The 23689-nt window shown below is 41.7% G+C and overlaps 1 long non-coding RNA gene across 2 annotated transcripts in view; it reads left to right on the forward strand.

Annotated features, from left to right (window-relative positions):
* LOC138159439 (uncharacterized) overlaps positions 1 to 23689 on the forward strand; it is an 84525-nt gene that overhangs the window by 10528 nt on the left and 50308 nt on the right. The window contains exon 4 of one of the 2 annotated variants that reach the window (XR_011167897.1): positions 2097 to 2223. The exons of the other annotated variant lie outside the window; for it this stretch is intronic. This is a non-coding gene — a long non-coding RNA (uncharacterized lncRNA). The remainder of the gene's footprint in view (positions 1 to 2096; positions 2224 to 23689) is intronic. 2 annotated transcript variants of the gene reach the window in all.

Genomic DNA, 23689 nt, shown 5'->3' on the forward strand with positions numbered 1-23689 from the left:
AATAGAAAGTGCTAGCCCTGTGCTTGATGAGTTCAAAAAAATACACTATTAATGTGTACTGCTTCTCTAGGAGTATAAGTTCCAGCAAGCCTTTAGAACTTGTGTGTATAGCCTTCTTTATTTTCTGGAAAGAGATAGGAAGAATGCAACTGACATAATAAATACGACAGACCATTTCACCTAGTTTGTGCAGGTGGAACAAACCAGGAAGCAAGAACTCACCTACAGGTACTAAAATATTGCTCTACATATGGCTTCTGTGCTAGGATCCATCAGCTATGACCAAGGCTGAGATTCTGAGATCAAGCTACTCAAGGAGGTGTTAGCTTTGGTAGGAATCTAAAATAGCCTAAGACTTTTTCTCATCATCCTCAAGAAAATTTGAATTTTAAAAATTAAAACATTTTATTTTTAGTAAAATTTTTATCTTTAATAAGATTTCTTAATTTTTAATTATGTACTACTGAAGATCCTGGGATCTCTGAGGTTTGAACAAAAGGCTCACTGAAGGGCATACACATAATGCCACTAAGAATGGCACCACAGGCTTTATTTTTCTATTTATTGGTGTTTGGGTGAGAGGCAAACTTATTTGCTGATCTTTGCTTTGGAGTCTTAGAAGTTGGGGAAGGGCATAGAGACATACAACCAGTGCAACTCTTGGTTGAGAGATCAGTTGAATGAGACCTACCGCCCAGCTTTGTCCTCAGCTCAGAAAAGCTTAGAAAAAAATGCACAGGGGCGTGACTCTTGATTTTGCTGGCAGGAACTCCAGCCAGGAGATAGAGTACTGATAAGAAGTCAGCATCCTAGGAAAACACAAGATAATAGAACAGTGAAAAGTTACCCCATACCAAGTAGTTGAAAGACTGGGCAATCTGCCTGTCTACAAAATAGCCCTGGAGAACAGCCAGGACCCTGCAAGGACAATACATCACAACCACCCGTTGTCCATAGGGGAGTTAGACTTCCTAGTGATCAGGAGGATAAGAATGATGGAGGACAGGCCAAGTGGACTCTTAGGAGGATCTTTTTGCTATTTGCAAGTGAATTCTTGGAGCTAGATGGTGAAGATTCAGATTATAATTCAGATGAGGACACCACATATTGGTATCCTCATGGATCTCAGGCGAGTCAGGTGGGACTGTTCTGGCCAAATACCTGGGAGGGATGAAGCCCAGAATTACCCATTCGATACTTGAACTGTGGAGGCCACAAGAGAATGAAGATCATCTGTAGAGGTTGACTCTAGCGTCTGGAGGGCAATGATAGGCAGTCTTAGTTCACAGAAGATATTAGAAGCCAGATTCCTAGAGGGTATAAAGTGAATGGGAGGTGAGGCAATGGAGGCAAGGAATATGTTAGCTTTTTTTTTTTTTTAAAGAAGTTTCACTGTGAAAGAAAGAAGATACAGGACTATAGCTTAATGGGATGGCAGGGTCAAATAAAGTTGTTGTTTTTAAGGCCAGGGGAGATCTGGGAATGTTTATAGGCTGAAACATTTAAAATCCCTTCCCCCACCCTCCCAGCTGCTGCTGTTACTCCACCATTGTGCAATTAGAACAGGAAAGGATGCCTCAAGATACTGTGTCCCCAGTTGAGAGCCAGGGCTCAGTGAGTGCCAGAAGATGGAAGGAGCGAGAAAGGAAGATTTTTTGTTTTTGTTTTTTGGAGAGGCAATTGGGGTTAAGTGACTCGCCCAAGGTCACACAGCTAGTAAGTGTTAAGTGTCTGAGGCTAGATTTGAACTCAGGTCCTCCTGACTCCAGTGCCGGTACTCTATTCACTGTACCACCTAGCCACCCCAGAAAGGAAGAATTTTAAGATGAAATGAAATTTGTTAACTATGGAGCAGGTATTTTAGAGAGCACAGTGGAAGAGGTGGGCAGATCTTGAACGAATGTTGGCGGGTCAGTTGGGGTTGTATTGAAGGGAGTGGGAACAAGGGAGAAAGGGGAGTGGGGTTTGTACAATGATATCCAGGGATTCAGAATCATTGGGATGGTGAGACTATGACAAGGTGAGAATATGCTAACCTTTGAGGTATGAGTTCCGGGGGATTACCAGTGACTGGAGCTGTTTGTTCTTCATTCTAGAAGAAGACCATAGCATCAGGAAGGGGATACCATGACTGACAAGTGAGGGAAGGCTGTGCAAAGTCACCAGCCTTCCTCTCTCTTCCTGAGTCATCTGGGTCCAGTGGCAAGAGAAGGAGGGAGGCAGGTAATTTCTGTTTAGGGCCCTCCCTCAAACATCCAACTTGGGAGGAGCTTAAGCATCATCCCAGGGAAGATGTGGTCTATGTTGCCTGGCCGTTTTCCACCTGTTGGCTGAGCCCATTCCTCCTCTTTGTTTTCCACCTCTTCCTCTGAGAACTGTAGCCAAGTCAACACTTCCATTTCCTCTGAAAAATGCATGTCATTGACTGCCTTATTGTTCCACTCACTATCTTTGTGCCTTTCTAGGCCATGACTTCCTTCCTGGCCTTCACACCACCATATTTGTTGTCTCCGACATCAGAATTCAAGCTCACTGAGGAGAAGCACTGTCTTGCTTTTTGTATTTGTATTCCTACAGTTTAGCATAGTGTTTAGCATATAGCAAGCACTTAGTTAATGCTTCCTGCCTCTTGGACTGCTTTCCACTTTTTATGCATTCACTCATTTTCATGGAAAAATTCAGGAAATGAGAAAGAGAAGATAAATCGAAGGATCAGGCTCTGGTGGGAAGCCACTCAAGTAGATGTTGGCCTTGGCAAAAAGGGGCATCTCTTCCTTAAAGAATGAGGAAAAAAGGAGAAAAGTGGAGTGATAACGGTTTAGAGTTGGAAGGAACCATAATAACCACAAAATCCAGTCCTCACATCTTACAGAGGAAGATACTGGGGCACAGAGAGATAAAGTGACTTGTCCAAAGTCACACAGGCATTAAATGCCGGAGGTGGGGTCCTCTTCTTTCCAGTCCAATGCTCTTTCCACTGTCCCACACTACCTTGGATTCACCTTTAACCCACCATCCTCATGAACAGGCCAACTGGGACTCTTTGTTCAATCTGGCCTTTGCTGCTGAGGGCTAGTGGTTCTGGCAGCCCCCTGACGTCTGGGGGCAGCAAAAGCCACAGGGGGAGAAGAGCCTGAGCTATAGGTTAAGCTCCCTTCCCTCTGCTTCTCCCCTGGAGTTGGAAAGAAAGAGAGTCTTCATCGTGGTGGCCCAGGAGAACGTCACCACTCTCCTCTGCCCACTGACCTGCAGGCCGAGGGAGGATGAGGTGAAGCATTTTGTTCAGGATCCTCATGTAGGTGTGGTCACCACACCAGGGCCCTTCTCTTGCTGACTTTCTAAGTCAATATTTTCCCTTTGGTCACTGAAGAAATACTGTAAATGTTGAAATGAAAACAACAACTCAAACCAAAAATAAGGCTCATTTGGGGATAGTTAGAAACGGGTGTGTGTCTAGCCCTGAAGTTGCACGTTACCTGAAGCCCCTGCCCTTGGTTTTATTTTTTAAGACTAAAACTAGCACCACAGTGGAGGGTGGCTATGGCGTCTGCCCTGACAACCAGGCTCCAAAAGGAAACCTTGCTCTGCAGCCTTCCCTTCCCCCCAGCCGAAAGGAATAAATAGAGCAACTTGTTTCTCTTAAAATACATTTCTTCAATGTTAGGATCAATAAGCCAGTTTACTTAAAAGGATCCAGATGATTTCATCCTTGTAATTACAAGTTTGACTTTTTCAAATCTTCCCCAGACTCCAAAGAGGCTTCTTTGTCATTCTCTGAGATTGTACTTTGTCTATGTCTGGGCCAAAGGGGAAGGAGGCGGCAGTGCGTCTGTGGTGGGCTTGGACTGACCTCTGACGTGGGAAGCAGCAGGCCTGGGTTCTAGTCCGGGCTTGGCTGCTTCTGTGCTATGTGCCCATGGCCCCAAACTTCCCCTCTGTAAAATGAGGGGGGGGTACTAGACAGGGTAGCCTAGTGAATAGAGCTGGGCTTGGGGACAGAAAAAAAAGTTCAAACCCCTCCTTAAGCCCTTAGTAGCTGTGTGATCCTGGAAAAGTCATCTAACCTCTCTTTTTCCTCAATTTCCTCATCTGTGAAATAGGGATGCTAATCATAGGACCTATGGGGAAGCTAGGTGTTCACTGCTGGGCCTGGAGTCAGGACGGCCTAAATTCACATCCAGACTCAGACACTAACTAGCTGTGTGACCCTGGGGCAAGCCACTGAACCTCCACTTGCCTCGGTTTCCTCTTCTGTAAAATGGGGATAATATTTTATCTCCCACGGTTTTCATGAGGATCAAATAAGATAGGAGTTGTAAAGCGTTTAGCACAGAGCCTGGCATACAGTAGGTGCTATATAAATGTCAACTCATGTTTTATTGTTATCATCATTATCTGTTCCACAGGGTTGTCCTGAGGATCAAGGGAGATAACCTTTGCAAAGGGCTTTTCAAACCTTAAAAAAAAAAAAGGCAGTAGATAAATGTTAGCTCATGAGCCACAGGCAGCATTCCTCGTCCCAAGATTCCTTCCAGGCTCCAGGTCCAGTGGCTCTGAAGGACCAGTGAGCTATGTCTTGCTTTCCTCCTGCTCCTGCCTGGCAGCATCAACTGGTGCCCTTTTTGTGGTTTTTATTGATAATCATCGCGCCTCGAGGTAGGGAGGGAAGGGCCTGTCTGTGCCGGCCTTCCCCCAGTGTGGGAACTGCTGCTTTTGAGAAGAAGAGTGCCCCAGTCAGCATCTGTGGCCTGCACACACCATGCCTCTCGTGACCAGCAGGCCAACTTCCCTGGAACTCCCTCAATACTTCCATGGATCCCTCAGTGTAAGTCCTCCCTTTAGGAGGCCTTATTCCTTCTTTTTCAGAGCTACTCTTTTTTTTTTTTTTTTTGCTTTTTTGGGGGGGAAGGTAGGGCAATTGAGGTTAAGTGACTTGCCCAAGGTCACACCATTAGTAAGTGTTAAGTGTCTGAGGCTGGATTTGAACTCAGATCCTCCTAACTCCAGGGCCGGTGCTCTACTCTCTGCACCATCTAGCCACCTCTAGAGCTACTCCTGTACATGTACATTCAGTCTTTCAGTTGTGCCTGACTCTTTGTGACCCCATGGACCATACTATACCAACACTGTCCATGGGGTTTCCTTGGCAAAGATACTGGAGTGGTTTGCCATTTCCTTCTCCAGTGGATTAAGGCAAACATTGGTTAAGTGACTTGCTCAGGGTCACACAACTAGTGTTTGTTTGAGGTCGTATTTGAACTCAGATCTTCCTGGCTCTAGGCCCAGCATTCTGACCACTGAGCCACCTGAGTGCCTCCACTCTTGTCCATGCCCTCCCATAAATCTTCCAAAGGGGTCTTTTCTATGTGCTTCGTACAGTGCCTAGAACATAGTAAGTGCTTAATAAATGCTTGTTTCCTTCATCCCTCCCTTTTGCCCTCCCTCTTTCCCTCTCTGCATATGACTACTACCAGTAGAGCAGGCTGTCCATCTGTTAACTCACTATATGACTGGCCTTGCTTAAATATCAGTTAAAAAAAGCTTTAGTCTGGAAGAATGATTAACTTTTTAAGGAAATAGTTTTCTGGAATAAGTTATTTCTTCCTCTGTAAAATGAGAGAATTAGTCTAGGATGGTGGTGTGGCATGTTAGAGAGCCCTGGATGTGGAATCAGAGGACCTGCGTTTGAATCGTGAAAGGCTGAGCCCTGTTAGGTTAACTCCCTTATCTGATGTCCTGCCTTCATGGCCACAGCAGTAACAGACAGAGATCACAGTCATGTTGTATCGTAGCTTCAAGATATTGAGCAAGGTCAACACTGTCTCCCTATATACCTGTAAGAGAGGTATTAGACAAGGGCTTTCTGTAAGGAAGTTGTCCTTGCCTCAGGAATGTTCCTCCTGGCGACTTTTACTCACTATTCTTAGTTCTGCAATCAAACTGAATTAATTCTAATCCTTATAATTAGGCTATTTAATGGTACTTAAATTTGCCTAGTTCCCTTAGCCATGAACAACTTTTACACCTCGACTCTGATACGGAAACTAGAATCATAAAGACCAGAGATCCATAGAATGTCAGAGTTTGAAGGGAGCCTAGAACAAAGAACATGAAGGATAGAGGGTCCTTTAGAAATTAGAATGTCATTTCTGTCCCAAAGCCCATTGGTATTGGTATTGGTATTGGACTCTCTTCTTACTGGTGTAAATATACTAGAGATGACCTTAGAACACAGAATATTAGTGTTCCAAGGGACCTTAGGGAATTACCTAGTCTAATTTCCTCATTTTACAGAGGTTATACCAGAAGCTGTTTCCCCAAAAGGTCAGAATCCTTTCCAGACCAAACAATTTAAAAATATCTAAGCAGAAAGTGTAAGAAGATTTAAAGACAGAGATATAAAGTGGTTTCACCACAACACCTCATTAGTCTGGGTCAGGTCCAGGTCAGGTCTAAGGTAAGCCTAGATCATGTCTAGGTCAGGTCTAGCTGAGGATCAGAGAAAGCTTTTAATGGAGCAGGTTTGGGAACATGCTGCTTCTTGTCTGAAAATACAGGCAAACTGTTGTGCCAAATGAAGACTTCTGTCAATTTCTCTACCTTTGTCTTTGAGGGAGAGGTAGGGCTGGTTAGATGGGCTTGGGCTAGTAGCATTCCTTGACTGTTTATCAAGCAATGTGAGAGGTTGTTGGGCCCAGAAAAGATAGAAAACTGATGGAAACACCAATCTCAGGCTTGAACCCAAAGTCAGGCCTGGATATTATACTGAATACTTGGGAAAGAATTCAGGGGAAAAAATGGGGCTGGGATGTCACCAGCAGGGAGGGGAGAGAAAAACAGGTCAATGAAACTGAGTTTGGGTTGGGAACAGAAAGGAAATGAGAGGAAAGCGTTGAATTATTCATCCTTGTTTATCGATCCATTGATTTCTATGTGCAGGTCTTAGTATATTCCCCTTGTTGTAATGCTGAAAGTGGAGAGAGGTCTAAATGTTTCTGAAGATTCAAGGAGACAGGAGTGTGTTAGAGAGAGAGAGAGAGAGAGAGAGAGAGAGAGAGAGAGAGAGAGAGAGGAGGCGGTTTAGTTTAATGAGAAGAATGATGAGTGATGGACCTGGAAGCAATCCTAGTCCTGGTTCCAAGTTAATGGCATGACCTTGAGTAAGTACTGTGCCTTCTCTGGGCTTCAGTCTTCTCCCCTGCAAAATGAAGGGATCTAGTCTTGACTTCCAATGGCAAATCCCCTGGTTGATTGCCAAGACCCCCTTTGTGTGGCCTTTCTCCCCCTTGCCTTAGGCCCTGTCTACTTTGGTTATACCCAGTGCTTTCTCCCATTCCTCCCTCTCTCTATCAAGTGTGGCCTCAGAAAAAGCTCTGCTCTCTCCCAGTTGTCTCTTTCAGGGTGTCCCAGTTCATGACACCTGCTTTGGGACTCAGAAGTTCTCACAAAATCATTAGACCAGCCAGTGATTGCTATTAGCAGAAGGTTTTTGTTACAGTTTTTAGACATGTACAGAGGATGGCATCAGGCCCAATTTGAGACACCAAGGGGTTGAGGTATGGGAGGGTAGAGGCTAGGAAAGAGGGGTTCAGGAAAAAAGATGCCATTGGTTCTTATTTGCTAGGGGAGGCATGGAAAAAGTTGTGGGGGTGGGGGAGGTGAGATCACCAGGTCTCTAGTGTTATCTTCAGACCAGGGAAGTAGGAAGAAGGGGGAAAAAAGATGGTACGACTCCCTGGACTTGGCACATCTAGGTCATTCCCCTAGGCTCTGGCCAGCTGTCGACACCTCCAGAACAAGAACAGGGTGTAATCAGGATGGCAAATGTCACCTCCAAAACCTAGGTGACAGCTGATGACTCCAGATGCAAGGCAGAGAAACGGTACAACTCCAAATAATGGCAACTCTGTGAAAGAGGGAACTCAGGACCTTAGAGGAGGCCTAACAACAGGAAAGAGCCCCACTTTTATAGGAAAGGATAGGGCCCCACTCAGCCACGGCCAACTGATTGCCCACTTCTGATGTCACAAGGAGGGAGATAGTAGGGAATGGCCTGCCAAGGTCTCTGTTCTACCATGAGGTATAGAAGGTTCAAGGCATGGAATATTCCAGATAAGGAGGGGGAGGGATCCTGGGCAGAAAATGATGGAGTCTAGAACAGAGGTAACCTTTCTCAAAAGAGGGAGGCTTAAGAAACCAGACAGGTCACCTGAGGAGCAGGTGGAAGACAATTCTTTTGAATGGAGGAAGCTTCCTGGGTTTCCGAAAGAATATCACCTTGGCAGCTGCCTCCTTCTTTCCTGGGCAGAACATAGAATGTTAGAGCTGGAAGTGCCCTGAGAGCATAGAATGCCAGGGTCAGAAGACACCTTCAAGCATAGCCAGTTCACATTGGAAGATTACTTAGAATATAGAATTTCAGAGCAGGAAGGGACCTTTGCCATATGGTTCCGCCCTTTATTTCACAGAATTCCAGGTGTTCAGCTAGTTAGTGTTGGGGTTGGGATTAGGGAGAGTTTGAGGGGAAACAGATAGATGAGGTACCTAGGAGAAACCCTCACTCCTACCTTTGCACATGATTGTGATTTATGATCATATAGAGTGGATCTTCACAAAAGCCTGGGGCCCCTGGTCTATAAGACAAATTCCATAGGCTATCACTTAAGGCCTCATCTGATCTAGCCTTTACCCACCTTTCCTTCAATTCTTTCTCTTCAGGTACCATACACTTCTGTCAAACCAGATCATTCATAATTCTGTATCCCATCTATTTCTTCACTTCCACTTATTCAAATCCCCCCCATCCCATTCTTCAATGACTCTCTCAAGTACCACTTCTTCCTGAAACACCTGAGAGTCCCCTGCCACACCTGCCAATCAAGGTCTTTCCCAGATCTTGGCTCTTCCCTCTCCTAGGAATTAATATGTTATTATATTACTATTATGTATTATTTATTAATTATTATTATATTATTATGTTATATTGCTTCTGCTCCTGTTTTATCCCTGCCTAATAGATTGTGGGTATCATGAAAGATTGTATTCCTTTTATTAATCTTTATGTCCCCAGTCCCTAGCTTATTATGCCCTTGATATATGCCAGTTGCCCTAAAATATGGTGCCCAGACCTCAGCCCAATACACCAGGTGTAGAATGGTCAGTGCAAAGCATTACTTTCAGGCTGAGACATTATTCTGCTATGGCAGCTGCCCCTGATCTGGGGGGAGGGGGTCTGTAGTCTTGTCACAGATTCCCAGAGCTATTTAGACTCTCCGGCTCCTTCTGATTTATTTGCTGTAGAAAAGGTTGGATTCCAATTGAGATCTGCAGATGGATAGCTCCTATGTGGTAGGGCTGGGTAGGGTCAGAGGCTGTCTGTCTGGGATTATATATGATAGCTACCCCACCAATGTAGTTTCCAAATAGCATCATTAATATATAGAATCAAAGGGACATTTGTTCTTTCAGGGACCTTAGGACAGAGTGCATCAGAACTGAAGAGTTTCTTAGAATATAGAATGTTAGAACTGGGAGGGACTCACTTAGATCTCTCTTCTTTTTTAAAAATCAGGAAACAGAGACCCAGAGAAAGCAACGACTTTCCCCAAGTCATATAGTAAGTGGTTGAGCCAGGATTGAACCTTGGTTATCTGTCTATACTTAGACACTACATTTTACTGTACTGTAATACAGCCCTGCTGGAATATTGTCTGACGTCACCCATCTGAACATTGTTCCTAAGTAATGAATCGCCACCTGTAACATCTTTTTTGCCTAATGTGTTTCCTGGGTGGAGTTTGCCCATATGGTTAAAAATAAATGTACCATTAGAAATAAATACCCCACTCTATGCAGTGTTTTATTTATTTCACCTTTTTCTCAGGGTTATTTATTTTTTTCATGGGCATCACTGCTTTTGGAGTTTACAACAATTCTGAGAGATGGTGAGGGTAAAGGATTATCTTCCCAGTTTTATAAGGGTAGAACACTGAGGTCTAAGTCTCTGTAAAAAATGAGAGACTTGGACTAGATGGTCTCAAAGGTTCCTTGAAGCTGGGATTCCTATAATCCTATGACCCTATGATCCTCTCCTCCTGGCTGCCACCAGCTTCTCTCTGCCAGGCAGCAGGGAGATGCTGAGGAGCTCCCCTCATTAGACTGGAGCCATGAATCAGCCAGCGACTGGAGCTGTCAGCCTCCTGACCCACCCCAACCCATTCCCCCAGGAGGCATCCATCCCTTCCCCCCTCCGGGCTTTTTGATGAATTTTTCTGCCACTTTTGCTAATTTCCTGAAACACTTTTCTTCTACCTCAGGGCTACTTGACTCTGCACTGAATTGTAATGGCTTTCCTGATCTACTCCATCCATTTCCACCCTCCCAACCTCCTTGAAGGTGGTGATGTAACCTCAGCTACAAGCCTTGCAGAGGGTGCAGTTGGGGTGGCTTTCCTCCAGCCTCAGGTTAGGGGATGGGATAGAAAAAGGTTATGTTACTGGATCCCATGCTCTGGGCTGGAACTGAGCAGGGGCTATCATAGAATTTGCTTTCCCCTAACTCCACCAGTACCCTGATGTTCTCATTTACAAAAATGGGCATACCAGGCTATCCTCTTTGGACCAAAGGGTCCTGGCGCATTTTATTTAACCCCTTCACACTCTGATCAGACTATTCCATGCAGATTGGCTCTCTTCTAAAAGGTTCTCTTTCCCTGCCAAGTCTCCTCACCATTCAGGGATGTTGGTCGGTCTATATTCCTCTAAGTACCTTCTCTTATGGCAATAGTGTTCTCATGTGAACCCCTTTTCCATATACAGTCATAGAATATCCCTCTCCTAATTTTCCTAGAGTGCTTTGAATCTCTCCATTATCCACATTGGTTTCTATCTTGTATCACATTTGGTACGTGTCATCGAATTTAGAGCTGGAGGGTGCTTCAGAGGTTAGTCAGTCTGACCCTCTCATTGTACAGGAAAGAAAAATGAGGCTTAAAGGTAGCCAGGGTCATCCAAGTAGTAACTCAAACCGAGGCATGAGCTTTGGTCCTCTGAATTCAGTGTTCTTTCTACTACACCATTTGTTGTTTGTCCTTTGTTTTCATAGAGGACTGGTGACATCACAGGGTGATATCTTGCCCTTGACTTGCTCAAGAATTGGACTTAAATGAGACAGAGTTGCGCAGTCATCAGCCTCACTCTGTCCTCCAGGGTCATTGAAGTCCAGGGGCCAGATGAAAGTCAAGATGACTTGTGATGGACTGGGATGTAGTGAATGACCTTGGTGTCTTAATGCCTGACCAAGTTCTGAGCCCTCCACAGAGCCTGCTTCAGCTGCCTTCATGGCTGTTGGAACAAATTGTTCTTATGCACCCATTCTTCTGGGGAAAGTCTTCACATGCTGGGAGTAGATACCCATTGACAGCTTTGAGGCCCATCAGTTACCCTCAGCCTGGTTCAGCCCACCTGCTGAGATGGTTTTTACTGGATTGTGGCTGCTACTTGGAGCCACAGGTGGGTGTTGAGTGCCAGGTAGAAGCCAAAGGTAGATGGGCATCTCTGAGAAGGGTTTGGTAAGCCCTCATGCCAGAAGTGCTAGTCCTTCTTGAACACCTCAATATATCCCACTGTATCATTTAAAGATGAGGAAACTGAAGCCCAGAGAGGCTGTGACTTGGCCAGGGTCACACAGCTAGTACACATTAGAGCCAGGACTAAAACCCATGTCTTGTGTTTCTAAGTCTTAGAATCTTTCATTTACCTCCCTGATTGCCTTAAGTTAGCAGAGAGGAGGAATCCAAGAGATTTGGGGCACGGGACAGGTCTTTTTGGATTGGGGGAGGAGAGGAATTCCTCTTTCAAGGGAGATTCTAAAACAGCAAAAGCTGATCTGGATGGGGCGTCATTATGGCTTCCCATGGTAGAGCCAGAAGGGACCTTAGAAGCCTTTCTCATCTTATTTTCACAATGAAGAAAATGAATCTTGGAAGTGGAAAGTGACTTGTTCAAGGTGACATAGCTGGCAGGTGGCAAGGCTAAAACCAGACCTCTTTCCTCCTGGCTTCCAGTATAGGGTTCTTTCTAATTCTCCTCCTTATTAAATTATAAGTGACTTGAGGCCAGTGACTGTTCTATTTGTCACCTTTGTATCTTAAGTTTCTGGCACATCTCTACATGCTTAACAAATGTTGAATTAAATCCATTTGAATTGAATCTCAGGGTTGGAAGGATCTCGGAGGATAGCTAACCCAAGCAAGGGTGCTTCGAATAGGATGATGAATTACAGAAGAAGAGAGACCACACAGCATTTCAGGGATAATCTCCATCATGTTAAGAGAATCTTGATGGGGATGCATTTGTCATCCAAAACTATAATTTGAAATTTGCCACTCAAGAAATTGCTGTGCAATTTGTAAAGGAGTTCCCTCTCCAGCTCCCTTGTGGTGATCATCCAGCCCTGCCTCCCTTTCTTTCCCACTCCCATATAGATAACAGACTTAAATATTGGGGAAAAACAAAAAAAAACCCACTTCACATATATCATCTCATTTAATCTTCACAGCAGTCCTGGGATATTGGTGCAATTATTATCCTCATTTTACAAATGAGACAGCTGAGTCTTGGAGACATCCAGTGACCTGCTCAAGGTACACAGGTAGAAAGTCTATGAGGTCAAATTAGAATTCAGAACTACTTGACTCCTGGCCCAGTGTTCTATCCAGTGTGCCACCTAGTGGCCCAGCCTGAGATATCCTGCATTTCCTCCAGCAGATTTACTGTGTATATGTTTTGAATTTATTTATCAAAAGTTGTTTTCCCTGATAGAATTTAAGCTCTTCAAAGTCAGGGACTCTTTTTTGTTTTTGCTTTTTTTGGCAGGGACTCTTTTTTTGGAGGGGCAACTGGGGTTAAGTTACTTGCCCAAGGTCATATGGCTAGTAAGTGTTAAGTGTCTGAGGTCACATTTGAATTCAGGTGCTCTATTCACTGCACCACCTAGCCGCCCCTTTTCTTTCTCTTTCTCTTTCTTTCTTTCTTTCTTTCTTTCTTTCTTTCTTTCTTTCTTTCTTTCTTTCTTTCTTTCTTTCTTTCTTTCTTTCTTTCTTTCTTTCTTTCTTTCTTTCTTTCTTTCTTTCTTTCTTCTTTCTTTCTCACCAGTGTTTTATGCTTAGTAGGTATTACACTTATTAAGTGTTTATTGAATGAATGAATACATTGATAACTATTCCTTAGTTCTTTTCCAATCAAGCAGTGTCTCTTTAGGGAGGTCAGCCTCTGCTGGGTGTTGTGTGGGGTCAGAGAATGTCACAACAGGATGGGAACTTTAAAGGTCTGGTCTAAGAGCCTCCTTTAGCACTTGAGGAGGCTGAAGCCAAGAGAGGGGGAAGTGACTTCAATTCAATAAGTTTTTATCACGTGGTTGCTATGAATAAAGCTCTGAGAACTATGAGTGAAACCTCATCACCCAGGCTTGCTCCCTTGCATTTGACTCCAACCTTACCATGGGATTGAAACTGCTCTTTCCAAGGTTTCAGACGATCACTTACTTGGCAAATTTTTGCTCTAAATTCATTTGCCTTCTCCAGGAGAGGATTTGGAGTTGAGGATACAACAGGAACTCAAAATAAAAACAATACAATAAAACCCAGGCACCTGTGAACATCAGAAAATGTTCACAGAGGCTTAGAGTGGGTTGAGCCTGGGGGGTGGGGTTGCTACTTGCTAATTCATAGAAGTGAGAGATGTAGAGTTAAGTTCAGGGGTACAGTTAAGTACTCTGGTTTGGCTGGAATGTAGAGTTCATGAATTATGAAATAAAGCTGGAAAAGTAGGTGGGACACAGATGGTGCATGGCCTTAAAATTTATATTTTATCTTAGAGGCAATGGGGATATACTGAAAATTTTTTAGCAGAGAAGTGACAATAGGGAAAACTGGAACTTAAGAAATATAATTTTGGTAGCTGTGTGGAGGAGTGGTTAATTAAAGAGAGGAGAGACTGGAGATAAGAAGATTCTTAAAGAAAGTTGTCACATAGAGGGCAAGGGAAAAGGGAGTGGTCAGCACATCCAGGAGGAGGTTATTGGTGATTCAAGACTGGTTAAAGATGAATTGGTCAGTTTGGGAGTCATCTGCATAGGAATGATATTTGAATGCCTGGCCGCAAATGCAGTCACCAAAGGAGATAGTATAGAAAGAGAAAAGTAGAAAATCCAGGAAGAGCTTTTGGAGATATTCACACTAATGAATCATTGTTGTTGTTCAGTCGGGTGTGACTCTTTGAGACTCCATTTGGGACCCCTTTTGGAGGGGTTTGCCATTTCATTCTCCAGCTCATTTTACAGATGAGGAAAACTTGAAGGTGAGAGTGAAGTGACTTGCCCAGGGTCACACAGCTAGTAAGCATCTGAGGCCAATGAAACAAAAGAAGGACAATGATCTGACAATGAAACCTGAGAAGAAACAGTAAGAGAGTTAAGAAGAAAACCAGGAGCAACATAGAAGCCAATGGAAGAGAGAGTGTTCAGGACAAGGGTGGTGGTCATCAGCGACAAACACTGCTGACAAGTGCAGGAGGATGAGGATGGACAAAAGGTGTTGGATTTGGCAGGCAAGGGATCGTCTGAAACCTTGGAGAGAGCAGTTTCAAAACCATGGTAGGGTTGGTAGTCAAATGCAAGGGAGTGAACATGGGTGGTGAGGAAATAACAGCAGCGAGCATAAACATTTGCCAGCTCCCCTCCCCAGAATTCAGCTGTGACAGTGAGGAGAGTTGTAGAACAATGGTTTCATAGGATGGCAGGGTCAAGGAAGAGGTTTTTAGGGATGGGGGAGATCTGACTGTGTCTGTAGGAAGCCAGGAACAAGCCAGAAGATGAGAGGCTGAATGAAAATGAGAGGGAGGGAATGATTGACGGGGCAAGCTCCTGGCAGAGACATGAAAGAATGGGATCTGGGGCACAGGAACAGGGGTAGACTTTGGCAAGGAGAATGGCCACTTCTCCCTCAGAATTGTGAGTGAAGGATGAGAGGATGGATGAACCTGTACAGCGGGCTTTCAAAGTAGGGAGTAACTTCAATTCAGTTCAATAAGTATTTATTTTTTCAGGTTGTGAATCTTTCTCTTTCATAAATTTTTTAAATTATTTTTTTTGTTTTTACATTACTTATAATTTCTCTCCTCTCCTTCTTCCTACCCCAAGAAACCCATACCTCTAACAAACTCTTTTTGGGGGGAGCAAAAGAAAACTTGTAAGAAGAGAAATTCTTTTATTAGCAAAAATCAGTCATGACGTTGAAAAAGTCTGATGTTAAATATCTATTCAATGTTTCAAACTGAAGGACCCTGACTTCTGAAAAAGAGCGGGGGGGGGGGGGGGGGGGGGGGCGGAAAGTGTCTTCATATCTTCTTTGGGGTCAGACTTTTTGTTTGGGGACATAGTTGGTTTAGAGGTTTTTGTTTGCTTGGGTTGGGTTTTTTTTTGCTCTTACAAATATTGCTTCTGTGAATATTTGCATGGATGAATCCTTTCTTCATGTCACTACCCTCCTTGGTGTCAAATCTAAAAATGAGGACTTTTGATCAAAGTGTGATTTTTCTAACTTATTATTTAATACCATTTTGTTTTTCAAAAGGACCTCATCGATTCCCAACTAAACATGCTTTTTATATAACAATGTTTCCCAAGGTTTTTAATCTTGAACCAAACTTTGGCACTTTTGCCCTCCTTTCTAACACCCTCTTCTCTGGCTTCTTTTTTTGCTTTGCTTTCTTCATACCCAAATTCCCCTGACTGCCACAACTTGTTTGATCCAATAATCCTCGTGGTTTATCTTTAATTAAACTAGCTCTGAGATACTTCTTTCTCTCCCATGAACTTCCAGCATATTGGGCCCACTTGGCACCAAGGCTCCGTCTTGTCTCTCCCACCTTCACCTCCCTTTGTCTCAGAGTGCCCAGGCAAGCCTAGAGATCTCCTTTCTCATTCTTGGCCCAGAGCCCCTTCCTGACTTAGGGACTGGGTGCCTAAGTCTGGGGACTTCCTTTTTCCTAGACTCCTTTTCTCTGACCCTGCCTTTTTCTACCTTTTTCTATTTTTCCCTCACTCCATCTGTTTCTCCACACTTGGCCATCTTTGTTCACCTTTCCCCCCAGGTGTTTCCCCTCCACCCATTTCAGAAAGCTCTTTCATCCTTTCCTTCTCAGTGTTGAAAAGAACAGACTGAAAATACTAGTTGATCAAATGAGATAAATACAGCATATTCCAAAAGTCTTGGGGCAGTTTTAAGCTACTAAAGTGTATAGCTTAAAGTACAATATAAATATAAACTATCATTATTAAATTGGCAATGTACCTTTTCTCCTTCTCCATAGAGAGAGAAGTTACTGAGTAAGATAATGATAACACATTTATCTAGTGCTTTAGGTCCTGTGAAGCTCTGGTCTAGCAACCATATTGTGAGGGCAGGATGCAAGTATTACTTTCCTCATTTTACAGATGAAGAAATACATTCATTTAGCTCAAATGTCTGATTCATTATCAATAAACTAGTCCTGTTCTCTGCTGACTGACATCCAAGCTGTTCTCTGCTGGATGTTCCAGACCCTTCACAACTTGATGTCACCTTTTCCAGCCCTATCTCATGTGATTTCCCTCCACATATTCTGTTAGAGAGATACTGAAGTCTTAATTTTTTTTTCTTGGACAAAATATATCAATGAATGTATTGTTAACAGATACACATAATAAAGTCAGAAATGCTGACTAGCTAGGTGACGAATTTATTTTAACCTTATCTTCTAAGCTTAATTTTGGTCCTGGCTCAAATATATTTGCATTCTAAGCCCAGAAGGATCTTGGGAAAGTGAGACAGTTGCTTGGAAAAGAGGGTTGTGATCCTGGCACAGACACAAGGTTTGAAAACAAAGGATTTAGTCTTAGCCCTCCATAGTCTTCTTGGCTTTTGTTAACTGGGGGGGGTTGTTGTGAATTAAGAGGTGTCATTCTACCTCTCTCAGGAAGAAGTTTTAGCGACTATACATCAGCAGCCTGGAAATGAGATGTCCTGCAAGTAGACGTGAAGAGAAGAAACCTAGAGGGGAAATTTTCTAAAGTAGACTATATGCCTAGACGCTAGAGATTATCTGATACCTTCCAAGTAAAGTCTATCAGATTACTGTGCCAAACAGGGCCCCTGTGCTAGAGATGAGGACCAGTGAGGGCAATAAGATGATATCAACAGTAGACATAAAAGAATGGTCCTTCAGGGCTGGAGGCTGAGTTTCCTATATAGATATGCCACATATGATCCATATATGTGAGTCCTTATATGTGATCACTATGGGTACCCAACTTCTCCATTAATGGCCTGTGTATTTATGGGAGAGTGTCTCCCAGGGCATGTTTTATTATAACTTTTCTCATTCTGCTATTTCATTAAATGTCTTTGCTTTGAATTAATTGTGCTCTCTGGTTGATGTCATAAATAGGCACTCAAGAGGTATGGTTTTGAGTGGATTCATATCCATGGACTTCTTAAAACTAGTGATGATTATTTTGGTGGTCCCATGTGTAGAGGAACTACATGACACTTTGGCGTGAACGTCTCTCTTTTCCTTCAGTTTTGATGTTTTTGTTATTTTCAGTGCCTGGAATGTCCACTGTTAACCTCATCATCTGTTGAATTCCTACCCATCCTTTAAAGCCCAACTCCAATGTTACCTCCTCAAGGAAACTTTCCTTGCTTTACTCTTGTTGATAACCTTCACCCAGGGAGCTCACATTGCACTTTGTTAGTACTTTTCTAATGGAATTGTAAAATTTTATTTTACTTTATTTTATTTCATTTTGTGTTTTTGAAACTGGATCTCCCTAGCTTACGTAGGCTTCAAGTGAAGTGGCCACTAATGGGCCCAATCCTACTATTTATTAGCATGGGAACTTTGATCTCTCCTGAGCCGGTTTACCCCTTCTCAGGCACTGTCTAGTGGTCCTTCACCTGCTTTGGGGTAGAGAGGGGCTACCATTTTGGTATCAGATAGCACAGAACCCAGATTGATTTAGTCCATTGAAACTCAGAACTCCAGAGCTCCAGGGATCCATTAGTCTTAGCCTCCATAGTAGCACAGATCCCAGGCATACACCACCTGTTTGGTGTAGTATGCCTGGCTTTCTAATTTATAATCTGTATAATTTATAATACATGTAATCTACATCCTTTCAAGCTTCAACCAGGTTCAAGGTACTCTTTGGGTCTTTGATTCAAATCTATCTCATGTGCTCCTACTCCTTTTACTGGACAAAAACAGATTACATCGTAACTGAAAGCAAAATATATTTAATTAGAACAGAACAGCAAAGTAAATAATAAGCAAAATTTCCCAAGTTCAGAAGCCTATTCCCCATAGACTCTCACACTACCCGGAGGATATGGAGTATGTGTAACCCAGAGAATTTACCATCCCAGGGCTGTGTCCCAGCCAAAATGTCTGTCTCTGAAGCTGCCTCTTTTTCTGCTCCACAGTACTGCTAATATCAGCTGCTGGACTGCCTTTTTTGGAGATAAACACATTTAGCATGTTGAGAGCAGGATGTTAATACAGCAAAGAAAATTGAGTAGGACTGGTCAGAGAGTTAGGAGGAAAACTTAGAGAGAAGAAAGACATGCCCACCAGGAAAGGAGAGCATATTCAGAAGAAGGTAGTTGATGGAGTCAAAAGCTCCTAAGAGGTCAAGTAGAATTCCTCTTTGAACATTGCTCGTTCCAGTCTAGTTGATCTAAGAATGACAGAATTTCAGAGCTAGAGGGGCCCTCAGAGATCATTTAGTCTACTATAATTGACCAGGAATTACTTCTATTATATCCCTAAAAAATCACCATTCAGTCTGTGCTTGAAGACTTTTAGTGAGGAGGAAACCCCTACCTCCCAATGCAGATCCTTCCATTTTGTTAAAATTATCACGGTCATTTTTCCTTTTATTGAGCTCAAATCTTCCTTTCTCCCTCTTCTACTCAAAGGTCCTATAGTTTAGTCCTCTATTGCTTAGCAGAATAAGCTACTCCCCCCCACCTTTTTTAGATTGAAAGCTGTTCTGATAGTGGATGTCCTCTGAGGCTTCTCTTCTCTGGACTAAATATCTCCATTTCTTTCAATGAGTCTTCCTTGGTATTTCTAGTCCTTTGACCATCCTTGTCATTTCCATTCCAATTTGTGAATGTCATTCTTCACATCTCATAACCCCTTTACATCATCCACCATTCTCTTTGCCTTTACTTAAGTCTCTGATGATGATCAGTCCAAAGGCCTGAGAAATGAAAGAATCTGAAATGAGAGAGAACCCACAAAGTGAGAGGATGTGGGAAATTTCTAAGTTATTTCTATGATCTCAAGAAGTCTAATATAATGAAAATGTCATTTGGATCAAACAAGAAACATAAAGCTTGTGTACCATTAATATAATGAATGACAGAACTGTTATGTTAAAAGGGTGATTAAAGCTCTGGCATCCCTGCAAAACTGGAAAACTGAGAGACCTGCAAAGACCCTTAATTATTGGCTCAAATGCTTCAGAGGGGCACATAGATTATCAGCAAGACCCTTTACCAGCTTCTTCTAATGCCTTCTTTCTTAACAGAAGGACTCACATTGCTATTACCAAAAGATGAGAACACTACTGGTCTCTTCAAATATTGACCAATTACATGTTTATTATGTACTTGATACCAAGCAGTTGCAGCTTGTATCACTTAAAAAACCCTCTATAATACAAGAAAACAATATGTTAAACAAAAAAATGTGGGCCAAAAAAATCCAGGGCTGAAAAGAGAAACTTTTTATTAGTTTGGTAATTATTGAACAAACTATTACAAATTGTTATGATGTTTACATTGCCTCTGTCAATTATTTAAAAGTCTTTGAATAAGTTCCACACTTGTGGCTTATTTATGTACTGTAAATATGCAAAATATGCCAGACTAGTGAGAATGCTAGAGTATTTGATGTCCACATGGAAAACTGATCTTTAAATTTAAAACAGGCCACCAGCAAGATAATATCAAGAGTAATTAATATAAAACATGGCATTTTTCAGGGAAGCAGTTTAAGACCATAAGGTTCTGCATAACCTAAAATACATTATTTTCTCTCCTAAAGAGAACTATGTATAACTTTAAAATTAAAGGAATTGAACTCAAATATCTTATTAACAACTTGATATACATAGATTATGTCAAACCATCTATCTCAAGTCAAATTAACAAACATTTATTTGTCACAAACTATGCTAAATGCTGGGGATTTAAGTACAGGCAAAACAGAAAGACAAAATCTGCTGTCTGGAGTCTGCATCCCAGTGGGAGTAAAACAAAACAAAGGGAGTTTAAAAGAGGGAAAGAGGAAAGGTATCCATGCCAAGATATGAGGGCAAAGCCTAGAGAGTGAAGCATGGCTAATATGGGCTCTTCCTCAAATGGAGGTTCTGGGAGAAACTCACCAATGTGAGAAGGGGACTATGGAAGTAGAGGGAGAGGGCTACCAAAGCCTGTTGGCCAAGTCTGGTGAGTAAAGCATGGCTCCACCAAAACCATTAACAACTCATCTTCATCTCCAGTGATATTGAACTATTATTTGGACTGTGTAAATATAACATTTTTAATGTGCATCAGGGAAAAATAGAGTTTGAAGACTGACTTTGAACCCAGAGGTTATAATGAACTTGTGGATAATGATAGTTATCTTTTGCTTATTTATTTATTTTTTAGTTTTCAACATCCATTTCCACAAGATTTTGAGTAACAAATTTTCTCCCTGTCTCTCCCCTACCCCTATCCCAAGATAGCAAGAATACTGAATACACCTTTCCCCAATCTGTTCTCTCTTATGTCCTCCTTCATGTCCCCCTTACTTTTTTGTAGGGCAAGATGGATTTCTATACCCCATTGCCTGTATGTCTTATTTCCTGGTTGCATGTAAAAAGCAATTTTTTTTAAAGCAATTGGGGTTAAGTAACTTGCTCAAGGTTACACGGCCAGTTATTTCTGGGTGCGGTGCTAAGTATCTGAGCCGGGATTCAATCCCCAGGTCATCCTGACACTAGGGCCTGTGCTCTTACTCGCTGTGCTACCTGGCTGCCCCAAAAAGCAATTTTTAACAATTGTTTTTAAAACTTTGATTTCCAGATTCTTTCCCTTCTTCCCTCCTCACCCACCCCCACTGGGAAGACAAGCAATTTAATATAGGTTGTACATGTGTAGTTATGCAAAACATTTCCATAGTAGTTATATTGTGAAAGACTAACTGTATTTCCCTCCATCCTATCCTGGATGGTAGTTATCTACAAATTATTTGGTCTCCTTTAAACAATATATATCCAGCCCAAAGGGGAAAAATATGAGGAAATATATTAAGAAACTTATTGACATCCTGAATTCCAAGTGGAAGAATTGAAACTAATTAACACTTATGCAATACCAATACTGATGTTCATTTTTGGTACTATAAGAGTTCTGGAAAATATCCTAAAAAACAAAACACAAAAGAAGAGGAATGAAGCATTCTTAGAACACATGATAAACAAGTTAGAAATCTACAGAAATACTCATTGCAACCAGCAGATTTCTCTTTACCAAGCCATAATAAAACTGTTAAGATAAAAGGTAAATGACATTGGATTTACTGAGTACAGCTGAAGTGATTTATCTTTGCATGGAGCCTATGAAATGGTTGAAATACAAGAAGAAAATCAAAAGGCCCTATATGGGTAATGTCTGTATGAGCTCAGATAACAACATGTTGACAAAGAAGCATTTAACAGATGACCATGGGGCAGCTAGATGGTTCAGTGAATAGAGCACCAGCACTGGAGTTAGGAAGACCTGAGTTCAAATTTGACCTCAGACACTTAACACTTACTAGCCATGTGACCTTGGGCAAGTCACTTAACCCTAATTGCCCCTCCAAAAAAAAAAGGCAAAAAAAAAATGACCAATCGTGCAGATTTATTTCTGGAAATGAAGGAATCAGTGGTGGTTATTCAAGACTAGGCCATTACCACTTGAATTTATAGAAAAGTTATCTTAAAGAAGCTTGGATTAGGTGATTAAAGCAGATTAAACAAAGAAATGGGTAAAACCTTTGCAAAAACATAAGTGTGGTTTGCAAAAACTACCAAACAGGACATGAACTGGTGTCTAGAATTATATATCAGAAACTAATTATCTTCCAGGGACTGATAGACTATAAATCCGTATACTACAAATATGGACCTCAAACTGTCCTCAAAAACTCCATCAATAAACTGTGTTGGAATAGAATTATCATTACTGATCATACTGTTGCCCTAAATACCAGGACATAATGGTGATCCACATAAAACTTAAGAAAATATCTTACAAGATATGGTTATATCTATTACTTATAATCTCCAGGCTCTATCAAACAAAAAAATCTTTCAAAAATAGAAACTGGCAGAAAAGGTCAAAATCATGTCAGAATGGGATGAGGTCTATATCATTCCCACCATTCTGTCTGCTGCTGGAATTGTAGCAAAGAAGTGTTCAGTGAGCCACAAATGATGAGTTTACCCTCCTAATACTTTTATGCAACTACAAGAAGCAGTTATTTTTATCATCACATAGTGTAATAGTCTATGAAACATTAAGTATGAAAGAAGAAGAAGAATATGACAGCTACTTCTTTCAGGACTATTTATATCTGAGCTCTATTGAACAAGAAAATTAAAATAACTTTTGACAATGGTGGTGGTGGTGGTGACGATGATGATGAAAATGTTATTGAGCCAATGACATGGGTGATAATCTAAGAATAGAGCTGGAGGGACCTTTATGGGTCAGTGTAAACTCAACCAACAATACTGGGGTGAAGAAGCAATGAACAAAATGAACAAATGACTAAAGCACGAATTTGATTACATAAACATAGTGGCTTATGATAGTGAAAGGAAATTAGGTCATTGCCATTACAGAAAAGTTGTCCTGAAGGAGCTTGGACTTTTTTTTTTCCTTCTGATTGTTGTCTGTCCTCTGTTTTTGAAGAGGATCAATGACATCAGTTTTCTGGGGAAACTATTGTAACTGCAGATTGCAGAAATTTAGCACTACCAAATAGGTAGCACCTGATCTCATGTCCAGGAACATACATTGGAAACTCTCCGTCCTTCACAAAGCACCAGTCAACACATCCCCATACTACAAATACTAACCTCAAAATGTCCTTGAAAATTGATCAAATAAATTGTACTGGAATATGGGAGTGTCATCATGGAGAAAAAATATTGATTATATTGCCTAATATGCCTAAACATAACATTTTGCCATAAAATTTCAGAACAAAATTTTAAATAGGTTTCACCATACCAAATACATTCTCTGAATTATGTGAAATGAGAAACCTTCAAAATATAGAGACCTTGTGGAAGATGTCAATATCAGGATGTAACAAGATTCTCTCTCTCTCTCTTTCTGTATATATATATATATATATATATATATCCATTATCTATCTATCCATCTATCCATCCATCCATCCATTATCTATCTATCTATCTATCTATCTATCTATCTATCTATCTATCTATCTATCTATCTATCTATCTATCATCTACCTATCTATCATCTATCTATCTATCGCTCTCTCTATATATATTAAACAAGAAAGAATAATAACGTGACAAC

The sequence above is a fragment of the Petaurus breviceps genome, unplaced genomic scaffold (assembly GCF_028583685.1).
Source record: "Petaurus breviceps papuanus isolate PSGF00001 unplaced genomic scaffold, PetGlider_PUasm1.0 176, whole genome shotgun sequence".
NCBI lineage: Eukaryota > Metazoa > Chordata > Mammalia > Diprotodontia > Petauridae > Petaurus > Petaurus breviceps.